Source organism: Drosophila arizonae, unplaced genomic scaffold, assembly GCF_054131065.1.
Source record: "Drosophila arizonae isolate 15081-1271.41 unplaced genomic scaffold, UAZ_ARI_1.0 ARI_Backbone_143, whole genome shotgun sequence".
NCBI classification, from domain to species: Eukaryota; Metazoa; Arthropoda; class Insecta; order Diptera; family Drosophilidae; genus Drosophila; species Drosophila arizonae.
This window is the reverse complement of record NW_028315214.1, coordinates 59,360-64,665: the sequence shown is the minus strand read 5'-3', so window position 1 is coordinate 64,665 and position 5,306 is coordinate 59,360. Positions and strand designations below refer to the sequence as shown.

The 5,306-nt window shown below is 38.8% G+C and overlaps 1 long non-coding RNA gene across 2 annotated transcripts; it reads left to right on the top strand.

Annotated features, from left to right (window-relative positions):
- The first annotated feature begins 1,370 nt into the window (after positions 1–1,370).
- Positions 1,371–2,973, top strand: LOC149267753 (uncharacterized). 2 transcript variants are annotated; one of them, XR_016271456.1, is made up of 3 exons: positions 1,371–1,504; positions 1,598–1,748; positions 1,812–2,973. It is a non-coding gene; the product is annotated as an uncharacterized LOC149267753 (long non-coding RNA). The 2 variants fall into 2 exon arrangements; XR_016271457.1 differs by having other exon boundaries at positions 1,371–1,528.
- Positions 2,974–5,306: the final 2,333 nt, after the last annotated feature.

Sequence of the window (5,306 nt, the reverse complement as noted above, 5' to 3'; positions counted from 1 at the left end):
AGCAAAAAACTAACCCAAAATCGGCATAAAAACGCACAAAATGTAGTAAAAACGGTCAAATTTGCATGCAGCTGTATGCAGTAGGTTGAAATGCCGACGGCAAAACGTTTGTTGAAAGGGGTTGGGTTTTTTTTTTATAAATTGTTGTTAACATTTCCGCTGCTGTCTCTTTTTTGTTTCTACCTAATGTAAAATATTGTCAACAAGCACTTGTTATTGCTCCCTTTTTGTTTCTACATTAAGTTTATTAGATATTAACCCATCTATAGAAGAGTCCGAGCAGAAAAACTAAAGAAAAAAAAAAATCTAATTTCTAAGAAATAATTGTTAAACTAGTCATACCCAGTGGCGGAAATGCCCATTATTTTGTCCATTACTCATGGATTACTTGTCGCCTGTGTGCATGAAAAGATCGATTAGAAGCTGCCTTACTTTTTTAAGGAATGGCCGCTTCCCAGTGGCGACGACCTGAATGAGGTTGGTCGAAATAATGCATGAAATACGAGACGTAAGTAATGCATTACCTATGAGATTTTTTTTCAGCGCATTTGTAATGGGCAAAATAAAAACGACTACTCGTACGAAAGAATCGAGCTGTTGTCAACTTCGGTTTTGTATGCCCCTTCCCCTCTGATCAAAAAACGATTTTCGTCGTTCGTTGCGTCTGTCGAATTTCGTTTTCAATTTTACCGATTTGCGTGTGGCACGCGTTCTTCTTTCGTTTGGTTTTTTGTCTATGTCTATTCCTTTTGTGTGTATAGTGTTAATGTGCGTAAATACAAGTGCATAATTGCATATGTGTGATGACTTCTGATTTCGTTTTACCCGCCGCGTCGCATCACTTTTCTGATTTTCTTGTGCTGTGTGGACGTTAAGGAAAGTATTTCGCAGTAAGTTAAACAAAAATATTTGTAAAATTGGCTTGTTGCATTACAATTAATAATTTTAATAGTAATTGTACGGAATTAAGTGTACACATACATTGTACATTGCAATTCTGGCTATTTATTTGCCAGCAATTATTTCACGGTCAAACGTTTATGACCACGTGCAATATACGCGCATATATATATGTAAATACATATGCATGTAATTATATGCATATATATTAATTAAAAGACTTGCAATCAAGCCAATTTTAACAATATTTTATACAATAAATAAATCAATTTATATAATATATATATTATATTATATTATATATATATACATATATTATATTATATATAAACATATATATATACATATATATACATATACATAAGCAGCAGTAACGCCAGTGTGCAAACAAGTGAATTATCTTTGCAATATGCCTTCCAAAAGAGGATTAAGTAAGCGCAACATACGCCGACTTATTGCCAGGCAACAAAGGCTGGAGAGAATAGAAAAAAGGCAGTTGGAAATGCTCACTATCCTCAAAAAGTTAACTAATGAGGACATTGCTTCCGAGTCGCATTGGTTTCCCATATTAACTATGGGAGACTTAGAAAAAGTAGACCAACAGGTAAAGGAGCAGAAAGAAACTTTCGTAAGTACCATATGTCTTTTATGTAATATAATTCAACTTAACGATTTCTTCTTTAATTTATATATACAGGTGCGTCTTCTTCAAAAAATTGCTAACGGAAATGTGGCAAAAAATTTTGATAGCATTATATCCAAGGATATAATCCCAAACCTTAACTATGATGGCTTAAACGGCAAAAAGCCATTTAAAGAGTTCAAATATTTGAACGATGCTCTTGCTGGTATGTAAAAATCATCTTACATGTATTTTGAATGAACAAAAATTAATAATGTTTAATTTACAGATGCTATCAAAACCGAAGGGTCGACGAAGAAGACGTACATAGCGACGATTCGCAACTGCTTCAAAGTCCAGAAAGGTCGACTGGCAAAACAAAAATTTGACTGCAAAATTAAAGTAGATAATAAGACATAGCTTAGATAGATTTAATAAAATAGTGTTAAAATTATGTATGTAAGCACCGCTGGATGTCTATTTCTTTGTCTAACATTATTCTCATGTTAAGTTCTGTTAATTGTAACGGAGATTCTTTCGTGTATGCTTTAAGTTCATTTTCGGCTGCTTGCGCTGCAGCATATATTCATTTGTATTTTTAGTCTCTAATAAACCTCTGAATCGAATAGGTTATGGGCCCAGGCAGCGGAAAGTGAAAGCTGTGCTGGTGATTGAAAAAATCGCATACGAGACTCGATTTATTAGTTAAAGCGTGTGCCAAACTAATGTGTGCAAAATGAGTTCAATGTTTGCAATTGAGAAACTAGATAGTGAAAACTATACTTCGTGGTCAGTGCAGATGAAAAGTTTGTTAATTCATTCTGACTTGTGGTCGGTGACATGTGGACGGTTATTGAAAAATGAGAACGATACCGTGGAACAGAAAGCGTCGTTTGATAGCAAAGATGAGAAGGCTTTAGCTAGCATTTTGTTATCTGTAAAAGCGTCGGAGATAAACTATATAAAGCACTGTGGAACCGCGAGAGAAGCGTGGACAAAGTTATCCGAGGTTTATATGCCGTCGGGACCCGCGCGTAAAGTACAGTTGTTCAAGCAACTGTTGTATATGAAAATGTCAGCTACAGACAGTGTTCGTGAGCATTTGGCTAATTTTTCTAATGTCGTAGAAAAATTAAGAGAAATACAAGTGCAGGTGGCTGATGAAATGCTTGTAATAATATTACTAGCAAGTTTACATGAAAGGTTGGACAATTTCGTAGTCGCTATCGAGACACGAGACGCATTGCCTTCATTTAACGCTCTAAAAATCAAATTGATGGAAGAAGGAGAGCGGCGCAACGTAGGCGACGAGGGTGAAAAAAGCGAGAATACAATTTTTTCGTCGCGTCCAACAAACGGTAAACGAAACAAGACAAAGAAAAGACCCGAAAGACATGAAGTGTTGGCTTTGCGGGCAAAACGGGCATTTCGCGGCGAAGTGCAGATTAAAAGAGAAAGGGGGTGTTAAACACAACGAGAAGCGAAAAAGCGATCGAAAAGAGCGGTAAAAAGGCTTTTTCGGTGTTCTCTTTTTCTGGAAAAATCCAGTTGACAAAAAACTGTCTGGTGCGTGGACAGTGGTGCTACAGCTCATTTGTGCGCGGACAAATCAATGTTTATACATATGCGTGAGCACAAAGAGAAAATAAAACTAGCAGGCGATAATTACATAGAAACCGAGTGTTGCGGGACAGTATTGCTTAAGTGAAGAAATAATACGATCGAATTGCGCGACGTTTTATATGCGAGAGACTTACAATGCAATTTTATATCTGTGTCAAAGGCAACTGAAAAGGGTTTAAAAGTAATTTTTGTGAAAAACAAAGTGTTTGTTAAAGACAATAACAATGAAAACTGGCTAGTTGCAGAAAAACATAATGATTTGTTTTTGTTTGAAAGTAGCAATGAACACAGTAGTTGCAGCTAATGTAAATGCAAATGTGAATCAATTGGTGAAATGGCATGATCGGTTCGGGCATCTGAATTTGATAGCCTAATAAAATGATCAAACAGGGCATGGTTCATGGACTTCCGGCTAGTGTGTGTAATACAAATGACTTTGTGTGCGAAACGTGTGCAAAAAGTAAGATTTGCGTGAAAAGGTTTCCCAAAGTGTCAGAAAATCGCTCAAAAGAATTACTAGCTTTAGTTCATACAGACATATGTGGACCCATGCGTACGGCATCACAAGGTGGAGCGCGCTATTTTGCAACGTTTATTGACGATAAATCGCGCTATATGTCGGTGTACATGTTAAAGAATAAAAGTGATGTATTTGAAAAATTCAAAGACTTTAAGAAGTTGGCTGAAAATCAGACTGGCAAACGCATAAAGGCTATAAGAAGCGACAACGGGCGTGAGTACCTGAGCGTATATTTGAAAAGTTCTTATCGAGCCATGGTATAAAAAGACAACTAACTGTTCCCCACACTCCACAACAAAATGGTGTGGCGGAGCGCGCCAACAGAACACTGGTGGAAATGGCGCGAAGTATGATGGTGCATGCTGGAGTTAGTGAATCTTTTGGGGGCGAGGCGATAATGACGGCTGCGTATCTTCGCAATAGGGCTGAAACTGCAGCTTTGATTGGCAAAACTCCATATGAGGATTGGTATGGGAAAAAACCGAGCGTATCCCATTTAAAAGTATTTGGTATGGAGGCTATTGTATTAAATAAAAAGCATAAAACAAGTTTTCAGCAAAAGGCGAGCAGCATATGCTGGTAGGTTATTCTGAGACTGCCAAAGCTTATCGTCTGTACAACCCTGTCAAAAGAAGCGTTGTGTTATCCCGAGACGTTGTGTTTTTAGAGCACAAGTTCAGGACGGGATTGGAGCACGATCAAGGATCATCACGTAAGTCAGATGTGCTAATCCTTGAGCCAGATGAAAAAGTTGATTGCGAGCAAGATGAAGAAAGTCACGATCCTGATGAGCAGCAGCAAAGTCCAACGGTTGATAGGCAGTGTCAAGTGGTGACGAAGAAGATGCTGAGGATGAGCAGGGTGACAGGTAAAAGAGGTCCAGGGAGACCACGAATTGTTCGCACTGGGCGTACAGGTCGTCCACGAAAAGAGTACAATGTTCTGAATGTACTGGATGCTCGAAATGTTGTTGTTCCCACATGTGTTAGGGATGCATTTCAATCAGAGCAATCTGAAAACTGGAGATCGGCGATGCAGAAGGAGTATGATAGCCTGAAGAACACTGAGACATGGAGTCTGGTCGATCTTCCAGCAGGCGAAAGGCTATTGGTTGTAAATGGGTTTTTACCACCAAGCGTGATGAGTATGGCAACGTTCAGCGATTTAAAGCTAGATTGGTCGCAAAAGGGTGCGGACAGCAATACGGAGTTAACTACATGGAAACGTTCTCTCTAGTGGCACGTTACTCCTCAATCAGATTGGTAATTGCGTTGGCTGTCGAGCACGAGATGCATCTGCATCAGATGGATGTTTCTGCAGCATACCTGAACAGCGAGCTACACGATGACGTGTATATGCGACAACCAGAGGGCTTTGTCGACGCTACTCATCCCAAGCGCGTACTGAAGCTGAAGAAGTCGTTGTACGGCTTGAAACAGAGCGGTCGGGAGTGGAACCAAAAGCTGGAGAGCACTCTATTGGAGATTGGTTTCGTCCCATGTGCAAGTGAACCGTGCATTTATACAAGCAAGATCAAAGGGTATTTGAATATTATTGTTGTATATGTTGACGATTTTATACTTGCATGTACCAGAGAAGAAGATGTGGCCCACATTAAGCAGCTCATATCAAGCAAATTCG